General features: G+C 39.1%; 1 long non-coding RNA gene across 1 annotated transcript in view; it reads right to left on the bottom strand.

The window, feature by feature from the left end:
- The window catches only part of LOC101676169, a 28,736-nt gene extending 17,370 nt beyond the window's left edge, over window positions 1-11,366 (bottom strand). The window contains exon 1 of the long non-coding RNA XR_006607221.1: window positions 11,246-11,366. This is a non-coding gene — a long non-coding RNA (uncharacterized LOC101676169). The remainder of the gene's footprint in view (window positions 1-11,245) is intronic.
- Between the last annotated feature and the right edge of the window lie 2,605 nt (window positions 11,367-13,971).

Here is a 13,971-nt window from a genome sequence, read left to right as displayed (position 1 = left end):
TCAAGAAGGAAATCAAAAAATCAGCACTTAAGCTTGTGGATCTTAAAAGATGTTTCCCAGAATTTCAGACCCAGAAGTTTGGGTTGTTTCAACCAAACTTTTATTTTGAATAGAAATGAAAGTCACTATTCCTGAAGTCAATTTTCAGAAGTAGGAAGAAAAGGAAGAGGCAAGAATAAATCAGTACAGGAAAAGCATGTCTATTACTGCCTAAGTCTAATGAAGTAAGATACCAATTTATCAACAGTAAAACTCATTTGATTGCGTCAAAAAAAAAAAAATAATGGCTTCCATCCTTACGTTTTTGTTCTCATCATCATTGTTTTTGTTGACGTCCAGGGGAGAGTTTGAAAAATAATAAATCATTGCATCTGGTAGTAGGAAGGCAATGTGCTGTGAGTTGCCCAATGCTTGGAAATAAGGTATCAGGTGTCCGTGCATTCTAGCCCACCAGGTGCTATCTCTGGATGAAGGACTAGGCCTATAGGTACTTTTATATCTTATATCTTCTTCCCATGTGTTGCTTTTTTACTTTCTCTTTTTCTGGACAATCACCAGCTAAGGCATTAAAATCAGCCATGTCTAGTTGCCATCTGGGTGTGTGACAGGAAAGTCAGTTGAGTGGAGAGGATTACTGGGAAGGCGAGGGAGATCATTCCACTTCACAGCCGTATCCTGGGGGAGCACATGCCCAGGATAAAAACCAGCTGATGATAAACCAACTGCAAAGAAAAAAAGGGAGATACAGTCCAAATCTGAAAAGTGGGATTTAGCTGGAGAAAAGTTGGGAGAAGGGGATGTACAAGGGAGCTCGGGCAGCCTAGAAATGACCGTGGCAATTTCAGAAATTGATTTGAGATGAGTCCAGAAAATCAGTTTGCGAGAAAAGTGAAGTAGTTGTTTTTCTGCCAAGGTTTATGACTCTATTATTTTCATGCATCTATATTAAAATCCATACATTGCCATGTTCCCTCCAGGGATTCCCCCATTGTTTCACACCTTTAGCACACACTGCCGAAAGCTGACTCTGGATTTCATCTCAAATGAAAGTGTTCACAGTTTGAATTTGCAAAGAGTGATACTCATTCCCTCTAAAGCACCAACAACCTATAGAGAGGTGAGAAGCTTCATATTTTTAAATTTCTGGAATCTATACAGCAAATATGGCATATGTACATACATATGCATATATACATGCATACATGTTTACACCATATGCATATGTATACAGATGCATATATATACAAAATATACAGACATACATCCTAGGAAATGTTAAGGAACTGACAGAATCAAGAAGTTTGTTGTATTTTCCTAGGACATTTATCCTATTTCTTTGTAGGATTAGATCCAAAGAACTCCATTTTATAGGGAACTGCAAGCTAGGAAGAAATAATGCAGAAGCTCCATTCCAATTGGTTTTCAGGGGAAAACAATTAATTTAATCATGGAAAAGCAATATTGTCTAGGAATACTATTGCACTGAGATCAGGCGTTGCTGACTTCGTGTGATCATAGTTTCTTGGATGTAGTTGATAAGCATACTCCAAGGTGAAAGAGAGAGGAAATCACAGTTATGAAAATAGAGCTTAAATAGAGCTTGAAATGTTATAAGATGGTATTCTCTGAGTAAGTCCTCCTAGTCTGATTCACTTAGGAGTGGGAACTACTAGATTAATATAACATAAACTAGAAAACCAGCACTAATCTAATCTACTTGTGACATTAAAAACCCACTTCCTGGGGTACCTGGGTGGCTCAGTTGATTAAGCATCTGAATCTTGATTTCCATTCAGGTCACGATCTCAGGTTCATGAGATCAAGCCCTGCATCAGACTCTGTGCTCAGTCAGCACAGAATCTGTATGAGATTCTCTTCTTCTCCCTCTGCCTCTCCCCCTGTTCTCACTCTCGCTCTCAAATAAATAAATACATAAAAATCTTTAAAAATCCACTTCCCTTCTTTTCTTTCTTTTTTTTTTTTTAAACTGGCACCTTGGAAGAATTTCTTGCTACTAGACAAATAACTTAGTGATAAGCGCCAAAAAAGTCTAAATTCTTGAGAACATCCAGTTTCCCTTAATTATATCATTTTTCAATATTCTTATTAAATGTCATTAGTTCTTTAACGGTTGTGTAATTTGTGCCCTGCATAAATGTACTCGGCTGCGGGGGATGCGATGATGAAAAAAAAAAAAGAATCCAGCCCTGGATCTCTTTAAGTCACGTGCCCTGGGGAGGGGCTGCCTCTGCCAGGAAGGAGAGAGGACCTTTTCCTGATTCACTTCTACTGGCATCCTTGAGCTAACATCAGATCTGCTCTAGCTTCCTACAATGATAACTGAAACTTCCATTCTGTCTTCTCTTCTCTTTTCTCTGTTCACTTTCAAAATCCTCTTATTAGGGAGCCAGGGTGGCTCAGTTGATTAAGCGTCTGAATTCGGCTCAAGTCATGATTCCAGGATTCTGGGATCAAGCCCCACATCAGGCTCCCTGCTCAGTAGGGACCCTGCTTCTCCCTCTCCCTCTACCATTCCCCCTGCTTTCTCTCTGCATCAAACAAATAAAATCTTTAAAAAAAAAAATCCTCTTTTCTAAGGCAAACTCTTTCGGTTGTCACCTAATTCTCTTCACCTCTGGTGACCCATTTTCTCGAGGTCTGACTTGACCCAGAAGTTTCTTATTTTGGTGTTGACCGTGATCACAATCTATTTAACCTCATGATTTTTTGTTCCTGCTTCTGCAACAATGCAGCTTATCAGCCATAGCTCTTGTAGCAATGGAGCACAGTGCTGCGGGCAATGAAGGCTAATGCATGCAGCAGACAGAAGATTGCTTTCTCAGGGCAGGAATCTGAGCCAAGGAGATCAGGTAGGGGTAACTACAGTTCCCACACTGATAGACATGCCCAGAAGTGCCACACTTCCTTCATGGGCCTCAGCAGCCCTGGGAGCACAACACCCACCAAGGACTTCCAGAAATTGTTGCAAGGAAAAACTAAAGTCAGAATGGAAAACTCACACAGTGATGTGCAAGTCAACCTAAAACTATAGATACAACCACATTTCAGAATCTGGTTTGGTATAGAGAACATAATTTGTTTTTGTAGCAAGCTTATGTAAAGTATATAGTGGACTATCTCATAAGATTAAGTTCAAAACATTTACTTAGGCAATCATTATACAGTTGTGACCTGTGTTGAAGTGAGCCTGTACAAATATATCTAGTGTTAGAGTATGGAACATCAAAGTTTAAAAAATATAATATGGAGGACTGCCTGGGTGGCTCAGTCAGTTGAACATCTGCCTTTGGCTCAGGTTATCATCCCAGGGTCCTGGGATCAAGCCCCAAATTAGGGTTCCCTGCTCAGTGGGGCGTCTACTTCTCCCTATCCCTCTGCTGCCACCTCCCCATTTATGCTTGCTCTCTCTTTCTGTCAAACAAAATCTTTAAAATATATATAAATACATATGTGTGTGTGTGTGTGTGTGTATATATATATATATATATATATATATATATAATGTGTACTTATATATATATAAAATATGGAATATAGAAAGTAGACATGATAGCCTACAGAAATAAAGGAACTAGTTATAAAACACAGTGATTGCTTACTCAGGGTTGGAGATTTTAGGCCGGTAGATTCAATAGGTATCCATCCTTTAAGGGGTAAAACTATCCTTATAGTCTTAATTTAGTCTCTCCTTAATTTAGGAGAGGCATTCCCTAAAATTAAACAAATCTATTTTCATCAAATGAGACTTCTGATTAAATGTTGTAGCCTCTGTCTATTGCCTACAGGGGAAAAAAAAATGCTGATCTGCTAACAAGAGTAATTCAATCCTAGCTACAGTTATATTTTTCATTACAAGTGAGTAAAATTGATATTCTGGTTTATACATCTCTCTCTGTCTTTATTGAAATGAAGCAATTTCCTAGGGTCTAATTGTCTCAGAGTTGTGATAAGATCAAATTTCCGGCCTTGCAAAGCTGAAGACTAGACCCTGGAAAGTGATAAGTCAACCACTGGACCATATCTCTAATTGGCTCTCCTAAGCTTAGTAGCCACAATCCCCAGTGGACATCACAACATCATGAACCTAGGAAATCAACACACCTTGCTTTCTGAATTTTATATGAATTTCATTTATTTGCTTTCTTAATACTTTCATTTAGTATATTTACTGAGAGATGTTCACCACATTAGCAGTTAAGGGACATACGTAGTTTATACATAGTGAATAATTTAAATTTAATAACTTAATTTAAGAGTCATTTTTAACACATGCATAATTTAAGTTAAATTCCAGTATTTCTAAGGCTGAGGGTGATATTTAATAACATAAAATTGGAAGGAATATGAAGCCAATATCTTTTGCATCAGATGCAAACCATTTTCCAGTTCTCAACCTAGAGGCCATTGTCATTCGATCAAAAGCTAGCACAGCCCATGTGGTCCTGTTAAACCCACAAGAGAAGAGACAGAAACTATTTTGGGCCAAAGGTAGCTTCAGCCAGAATGTTTCAAAGCTTATATCACAGGAAAATTAAACTCCTCACTTTCTAATTAAAAGAGCTAAGGGGTTAAATAAAGAATTGATGAGAACTGCACTTAAAATTTTATAGTTGAGAAATTACACTAAAGACTGGGAATTCTCTGCAATCTGTACAGTATTAAAGATCTACTATTCCCCCCCATTCCTGTGCCACAAATAAATGCCTATTGTAATACTGTGATTTTTAATGGAAATATATATTTGGTCTTCATCTCTGTCTCTAGCACAAAACTCCAAAACTGTTGGAATTTCCCAAGTGATTAGAGTGATAAACATGTCTTTTGTTGTATTACTGAAGTGACTTTTGGAAAGCACCTAGGCTGGAGGCGAGCTGCCAAGGGACCCAACCAGGTGGATCAGTCATTAATGGCCAGTGATCAGTCATGCCTATGTAAGACACCTCCATAAATATCCAAAAGGACTGAGTTCAGAGAACGTCTGGGTTGGTGAACACATGAAGATTTGAAAAGAATGGTGCTCTTCCAGAGCTGCACATATTTTCCCCATACCTTGCCCTATGCATCTCTTCCACCTGGGTGTTCCTGAGCGATAGTTTTGTAATAAACTGGTGATCCAATAAGTCAAATATTTCTCTGAGTTCTGTGAGCCTCTCTATTAAATGAATCAAACCCACGGAAGGGGTCATGGAAACCTTTGATTTATAGCCAGTGGGTCAGACATACAGTGGCTGTGTAACAATCTAGGCTTGCAGCTGGCATCTAAAGTGAATGTGGGAGGAGGGGAGACTTGTGGGACTGAATCCTTAACCTGTGGGGTCTGATGTTATCTCTAGGTAGGTAGTGTCGCAATTGAGCTACATATTCTGTGGTCTGTACCTAGGTTCATTTGGATCCATTGACCTACCTGATTATCCTCAGGCCAATACCATACTTTTTATATCATTATAGCTTTGAATGTCACTTAAAGAATTTCTCTGCAACTATTCTTACCATAAGTAGTCTTCAGGCATCACTTGACTTCAATTCTGGTCCAATGCTTATTGAGAATGTCTTTTTGTTTTTTTTTTTTTCCCACATAGATAGGTTTGAGTTTCCATGGGGGTATATTAACGGACTAATTTTACATTTTAGTCCATTTTATTCAAAGAACATGACCTTTCATTTCCTGGTTTGGAGAATTAACTGATGCTTTTATAGCCTAATTTAAGGAAAGGTTTGCACATGTTCTATGGAATTTTAAAAAGAAAACATACTCTCTGTGGTACACAAAGTTTGCTAGTTGTCTATTAAATGAGAAATGCCTTTCTTTAATAATTTTCAAATAACTAGTTTGCTTAAGTTATTCCATTTTCTTCAACAAATAATTATTTGAATTCTGCAGGGGCACTGGGTAAAAAGTGAGCAGAAAGCTACATGGTTCATATCTTCAAATATGAAAGTTGGATATGTTGATGTTTATCTGAATAATTTACATATTCCAATTTGAACTTTGTTTCCACTCCTCTCCACTCATTGAATCTCATCGCTGTTAACTCTTTCTTCACATCTGCCTTCACATAGAGTGTCTCAGTTTTACCCACCCATGACTGATATGATTTCTTCATATTGTTCATCTTGCTTGTTTTGGCCAATAATCCATTTTAGTTTGTTTTGTTTTTAAGTAATGCATGAGTTTTAAATACTATATTAAAAAATTCCTTATTTCCTCAATCTCTATTTTTATCTAAACATATTTACCATTTATGACTTCCTTTTTTCTTGGCCATATATTCTTGCATCATACTGGAAACACCAATCATCTGTATCCCACAGTACAAATTTTCAGAAGTATACCTTTTGTCTGAGTCTTCAGGATGTTGTTCCCTTTGTTTTTGTTCTGCTTTATTCATTCATAGATTCATATTTTTCTCTTTAGTCATCTTTACACAAGATAAGGTTGAATTTAATTCTTACCATTAGAGAAAGTTTGCATTTTGCCTTCGGGTTCAATGATCTTATTATTTACTGACAGTTGAGTTCTAGTCTCAAAATCTATAGCTGGAAAACAGACAAGCAATTTTCAACCTAATTTCCTAGAAAATATGTACTTATACTCAGGTTATCTGATTTTTTTTTTTTTTTTTGCTTTTATGGTATAAGAGTTCTTAGTGTTTTGGGATATTAACTTCTTATCAGATATATAATATGAAAATATTTTCTCCCATTCTGTGGGTTGCTTTTTCACTCTGTTGATATGTCCTCTGATGCACAAAAGTTTTTAAATTTGATGTAGTCTCATTTGTCTACTTTGGCTTTTTGCTACCAGTGGTGATATTTTTAATAGTATTCCCAGGCACTTAGTCAACAACAAACCTAATAATTTTCAAATGGCCAGAGCTTAATTTGTTTGTTTATGAAGTATGTTATTAGAGATACAAATCCTAGAGGGTCATTGTGAAGGGCTGCTATCTAAGCATTCTGTATGAAGTTTCCAAATTTTCTCAATTCACAACATCCTTAGTGTCTTATGAAAAAATGTCACCCCCTGAGTCTAAAGAAACACCAAACATTACTGTTTATTAAGTAGTTTGGTACTAATAGGCCCTAGAGCAAGTCTCCCAGGAAGATGGCATCTCATATACTGTAGCAATCACAGGAGAGACATCCCATAACATTTGTCCTATTCTATCAGTTAGAAGCAAGTCACAGATTTCACCCACACTCAAGGGGAATGGATCCCACAAGTATATGAACACCAAAAGTTGGAGGTCATGGAGGCTACCTTAAAGTCTGTCCACCACAATAGTTAATCTGAAAATAAGTATATGTTTAATCAGTGTTAATATTTGATATTCAGAGATGTAAGTGTGCTAAAAAAAAAACTTGAAGAAAATTTAATTATCCAAATCATGTCTACTACCTTAATGAGAATTAGTTGTTATTGCATTTATTTTTAAATGTCAATTTTGACAAAAACATAACAGCACCTCACAGGCAATTTCAGAAGACTGGAAGTATTTTTAGTCATAATTTTGTCCTACATCAACACTCCGCAGTGAGGAACGTGACTATCTTCATGGAAGCATCATTTTTTAGTTATTTAATGATATGTCATTTGTATATTACCTGTTGGAAGGTGTTTAGGTGTAAATGGGCAAATCATACCAAATAAGGAATGATCTGATACAGATTGTACAGCTTTATGAAAGGGTACTGTGGTCTGGTTTCTGAAAGTTCCCTTATTTATTTATTCAGCAAATATTTCCTGTTCATTTACCATATGCCCTATACTGTGTTAGTTATTAAAGACACAAAGAAAATAGGTGAGTAGTTACAATAGATTGGTCTTTGTGTTAGTTCCTAAATATTTCCCTAGGAACTTATCCCATTCTGACTTCCTGAAGGTCCAGATTTCTTATGAATTACATTTTTATTAATTGTTTGGCAAGATCTTCATTACTCTCTAATCAGCTACATTTATTTTCTTTCCTTTTCATATTGATGAGCAATGGGCTCATTATTGCATTCATTTTAGAATCATTAATTTTACACTCTTCATTTCTTGGAATAATAGAATAGAATGACAGAAAGGAACTTCGAATGTCATTTTTTATAAAAATCCATCTGATCCTGGACTCCTGTGTACAACATCTCGGCCAACAGTATGTCCAATTCATTTCTACTTTCCGTGATGGGCAACTGCCTCCCTCCAAAGGCAACCTATTCAGTGTATGTCCACCCAATGTTCATTAAAGTACTGCCCAACAGTTGGGTATTATTGGAGGTGCTGGTTACACAATGTGGGAGTCAAACACTCACGGCCCTCACCCCTCAGGTGAAGACAGACAATAAGCAAGAGAGGAATTAATGAATGCGTACTGATAATGGGTTCAACAGGGAGGGAGCACGATGCTGTGATAGAGAAGAGCAGAGGATCGTCAGAGAGGGACTTTCTTGGAAATAAAAGTTAAGTCAAGATTTTAGGGATGATGAAAATACAGCTGTGTTGGTAGTGAGATGGCCCGAAACATCTGGGGTGTGCTTAAGGAACTGAAACAGAGCCGCCAGCGTAGCTCTGGCCTGGCAGACAATGAGGAAGAGTGGCATGCGAGAAGGCTAAAATGGAAATCAGTCTCCCTTTCATTCCTACTCATTAGTCCCAGTTTTCCTCCCTCTGGACCATTCAGAACAGATGGACTTGATCTGCCTCTAAGAGCATCTACTTGAAGCATCTCTCTTGGACATCCATGGCTTCCCTTCTCTCAGCGGAGCCTCTCCATCCCTTCACTCCTTCCTAGGACTGATGGGCCTCACTTCCTGAGAGAGTCTGGTCTGAGTTTCAAAGAATGTTCTTAGCAGTAAAAACACAATTATTACAAATTACCCTTTGGCCAAGAAGGAAATACCTCACTATTGCCACTCAAAAAAGTGTTGAGTCTTTTCACATATCCTCTTTAGACCTGGGAATTTGCCAGCTCTCTCGCTACTAAATCTCCCCTAGTTGTTCTAACTTCTGTAAAGAGCACCACCTTAACCCTGGCATCCCAAACTCTCCTGATTTTGTGCTCTCTCACACCCTTCTAAGCACCACGTTAAATCACCTCTGGTCTGTGACTCTCTGCTGCCCTCTTTTGGCTGTAATCAGGTGAGCCGATGACAAGCCCTCTGTTGTCACATCTCCCCGTACACTGAAGGCAGAAAAGCTCCATCCTAAAACAGAGCACCTCCCCTGAATTAAGTACATACCATTACCCAGACAGAAGGTACAAAACCCCCAGGATAGACCAGCCCTACCCATACATTGTATCTGTGCGTGTAGGTAAATATTTCACTCGCCCAGCTAAGCTTCTGGAAATACAGTAGATCAGAAATTTCTTGCCCTTTAAAGAGTATAGCCTAATATGGATCTAGCTGTATAAAATGGCAATACTGTACTTTAGCTAGCAGTACGATCAGGAAATTATATAATGTATAGGAGCATTTAAAAGGAGGAATATAGGGGCTCCTGGGTGGCTCAGTGGGTTAAGCCTCTGTTCAGCTCAGGTCATGATCTCAGAGTCCTGGGATCAAGCCCCACATCGGGCTCTCTTCCGCAGGGAAAGCCTACTTTCCCCTCCCCCTCTGCCTACCTCTCTGCCTACTTGTGATCTCTCTCTGTCAAATAAATAAGTAAAATCTTTTAAAAAATAAAAAATAAAGGGAGGAATATAACCAAGACTTGGGGACAAAAGAGGCTTCAGGTCTCAAATTGTGATCTGAAAATGGGAGTAAAGACTGTTTCATACAGAACAAAGTTCAGCACATAGAGCCCAATACGCTTGGCCACTCTGCAGAAAATTAGGTCACTCACATAACACTTGTCATCAATTCAGACCTTGGATCATTTATTCTGCTTCAAGATCTATTCATCCATCAAAAACTGAGGCCATCTTTTGGCCAAAGATGACTTCTAAGAAACCTAACAGCCCACCCACCTCAAATCTCTGCTGTCTTTCTGAGCACCCAAGGAAAACCTTCTTATTTGCTATCTTTAACCATATCATCAGCCCATAATACTCTGTTCTGCTTTCCCCTAACACAGCCACCATTGCCCCTCTCTGTCCCAAACTTTTCCACTGTGCCCTCTAGAATCCTCAGCTGAGTTATAAAATCCCTCTATATCCGCAGGCTTTTCACTGTTTCCTTCATCCCTCTCGTGTCATAAGTTAAACTTGTTTCAGCCATTTCAGGCTGCTTGAGTACTACAGACTGGATGGCTTGTAAACAACAGAAATCTATTTCTCACCATTTTGGAGGCTAAATCCAAGATCGAAGGGTTCACAGTTCTTGGGTAAGGACCGGCTTTCTAATTCATAGATGGTGTCTTGCTGTGTGTTAGAAGTAAGGGAGCCCTCTGGTGTGTCCTTTATACTGGGCCTGATTGCGCTCATGAGGCTGGAGCCTCAATCACAGCCCCAAGGCCCTACCTCCTAACATAGTCACACTGGGGATTAGGTTTCAGCATTTAAATTCCAGGGAAAACACAAACATCCAGTCTGTAGCACTCCTCTCAAAACCTTGTTTTTGCTGCAACCTTCTCAAAGGAAGGTTTCTCATTCTCTCCCATCCCAAATTCTGTTCTTATCACTGTGAAAGATGTGACATCCTGTTACCCAGTCACACTCTCACCTCCTAGTCACCATCTGTCACGTCATCTACTGTCACCTGATCATTAAAGACCTCAGCAGTAACTGTCTTCATCCCCCTCTGCTCTTGCCCTGGGGAGCTTCAGGATCCACACATATGATGGAAGCTACCGTGGGTTCATCACTTGAATGTGGATTTCCTCTTCCTCTCTGGCATCTCCATCTTGGTGTCGTGTACAGGATCTTATTCTCTGAATATCCCTGTAGTCATAAGCCACAGTGTCCTCTCTCTTTTCTCCTCATTCCACAGCTTCTCCCTGGTAAATCTTATTTACAATTACAGTGCTAATTTACACCTACATGCTAATAAATGCCAGATCTTTGCCTCCATTCTAGCATCTCTCTTGAGCCTCAGTTCAACAGGTAATGTTTGCGGTGGCCCACAGGCAGCAAAACTCACTCAGTCTGTCCACAGATGAATTCATCCTCTCTTTCCCAAACAAGGTGCTTGTCCTCAGAGTGCCACATAAGTAGGTAAGCCAGAAATATGGGTTTCCTCTCTTTTTGTTCCCTCTCCAGATCCTCTGCCCACCCCACCTCAAGGTCATTTTGGTACTTACTTTCCATTGCCATTTGTCTAATTCCAGGTCTCCATCATCACTCAAATACATTGTCCCGGAGCTCACCCTGCCATTCTGCCAGTCCTCTCTTCATACTGCATCTGTAGTGATTCTCCACATGTGCCAATCTGATACCATTCCCCTGATTTAAAAATAAATAAAACACTTCAATGGAACCCTTCTGCCCTCAGGATGAAGTTCAGATTTCCCAATGTAGACTAACCTTCCTGTCTGATCTGGCCCCTTGTCACCATGCCAGCCTTGTCTTTTATTCCTGTAGTACTGTGCACCCCCAGGTGCCCCAACTATGCTGAACCACCGAACGTAAAAAGCTTCTCAGAACAGTGACAACTCTACTTGCATCTAAGACTAGAAGACTTCCTTATTAATTATCTGAGGGTGGAGGACAGAGGTTCTAATGAAACCCATCACCATGAACCCCCAGATATGTAAATAAAGATAGCTAGTTACACAAAAATTTAGTTTCTACAGAGAATTCTGCTAAGTCCTGAGGGGGTCACTAGAAAAAGATGGGGGGGGGACACCATTAACAAGAAAATTTTAGCTCCACCAGGCTCCTTAAATTATGACAACACTTACGCATGATTGGCCCAGAATTTAGGCTGCAGTGAACCATCTCTAATGACTCAATTCCAAGGCTAATAGAGCCAAGCAACTCCTTGAAGAGCCTCTATGTCCCCTCATTTTTAAATCTCCAGACGCTGGCACATAATCAATGCCTCACTGTATGCTGGAAATCCCTTGCAGGGATTGTAGCCATGTTACCTGGATTCTCCGGGACGATTATCATCTCAACTATTCTTCTCTGTAAACCATGGAAATGTTATGTAAATTACAGTTTTGTGAAAATAATCGTGGAGAGGATCAAGTTAGTAAACACTGCAATAAAATGATACATGTTTAAAGGCAAAGAACAGAAATCAGAAGCCAAGGAATTACTGTGATACATCATGAAAACAACGCAGGCTAATCCATGTCACACATGTCTAGGTTTATAATGCTAAGTGTGCATACGAATAGATCAGGTAAAAATAAGCCATGTTAAGGCAACATTCTGCAAGGATGTCGCTCTCCTGGTTGGCTCAATCGGAGTATCAGAATTGAAATGAAGATCAAGAGGACTTGCCACCTTCTTGTTTTCTTTCTTTCCTTTCAGTAAATCTTGGGACTTCATGAATTATTTGAGAAAGCAGAAAAATCTGAGTCAATTACATGAAAACAATATACATTTAACATGGATTTAAGTCCATTATAGCAACTTACAACCACACTAACCACTGTTTTGATAGATGCTCACAGTCTCATTTATTTACTTAGTTAATACTGAGCACCCCCTATGTGTCAGATACTGTTCTAGGCACTTGGGATATAAATAAAACAAACAGAGGTCCCTGCTTTTAAGAAATTTATATTCTAGCCATAGAGAGACAGTATCAATAAATGTGTAAATTAGGGCGCCTGGGTGGCTCAGTGGGTTAAGCCACTGCCTTTGGCTCAGGTCATGATCTCAGGGTCCTGAGATCGAGTCCCGCATCGGGCTCTTTGCTCAGCGGGGAGCCTGCTTCCTCCTCTCTCTCTGCCTGCCTCTCTGCCTACTTGTGATCTCTCTGTCAAATAAATAAATAAAATCTTTTTTAAAAAAAAAAATAAATAAATAAATGTGTAAATTAGTATGTTAAGAGATGATAAATTCTATGGAGAAAAAGGTGTAGGGCAAAGGGATTGGGAGTGCCAGTGAAGGCCATTAGGTGGCATCTGTAATAGGAACAGGGTGATCAGGGAGGGCTTTATTTGGAAGTAAGAGCAGCCACTCGAAAAGGGTGAAAGAGAGAACATGTTTTCAGGCAGACGGGCTAGCAGGACTGAATGTCCTATGACGGGAGGACTTTTCAGTGTGATTTCATATTATATCTTGATTATTTCCTTAATCTGCCCCCTTCATTGGACTATAATCTGCAAAAGAGCAAAGACTATATCAATTTTGTTCCATTTCTCTCCAGCATGATGTCTAGGGTTGGCACAGAGTAGGTACTCAAAAAATATTTGGTGAATGATTAAATACATGAAGGTTAACTTGTACATTTTACCTAATGAACTAGAAAAACTCTTAATCTGCTGTGACTAAGACAACATTGTCTGTTCTAGCTTACTCTGGATTTTGCTCCTTCATTCACTTTTGGCTGATTCTGGCCTTACCCCGTTACTGACCCAACTGAATCTGGAATGGGATGATTGCTTCCTTGCATCAGATACCCATTGTTAATTGCAGAAAATCTTCAGCCTCATTCTCTATCTGCTAACTTTAAGTATGAGAATTCTCATAAACTTCCCTATACCTTCTAATAAATTTCTGCAACCAATTACTTTTCTCCACAGGAATTATTTCTGTTTTCTCTTGCATAGCTGAATAGGTCCTTTTCTCTTTATTCTCTGGCTAGCTGCCTATGTTCTGCAGAATCAGTATTCTGCTCTACTGTGTGATGGGCAGGGGGGTATCCCACTTCTTTTTGGCAGGAAAAAGATCTTCAAATTTGGCTCTGAACTGAAAATGGGTAATACATTAAGAGATAAGGTCACAACTATTCTTCCTGTATAACTTGCTATTAAACTTTTTTTTGCATGAATTAACTCAGGAATCTTGCTGTTTAACTATTTGGGGCTCAACACGATAAAATATATAAAGATAGAATAAACTGGTTGAGCTC

The sequence above is a fragment of the Mustela putorius genome, unplaced genomic scaffold (genome assembly GCF_011764305.1).
Source record: "Mustela putorius furo isolate JIRA1106 unplaced genomic scaffold, ASM1176430v1.1 tig00000580_pilon_pilon_pilon, whole genome shotgun sequence".
Taxonomy (NCBI): domain Eukaryota; kingdom Metazoa; phylum Chordata; class Mammalia; order Carnivora; family Mustelidae; genus Mustela; species Mustela putorius.
This window is presented reverse-complemented; position numbering and strand designations above follow the sequence as displayed.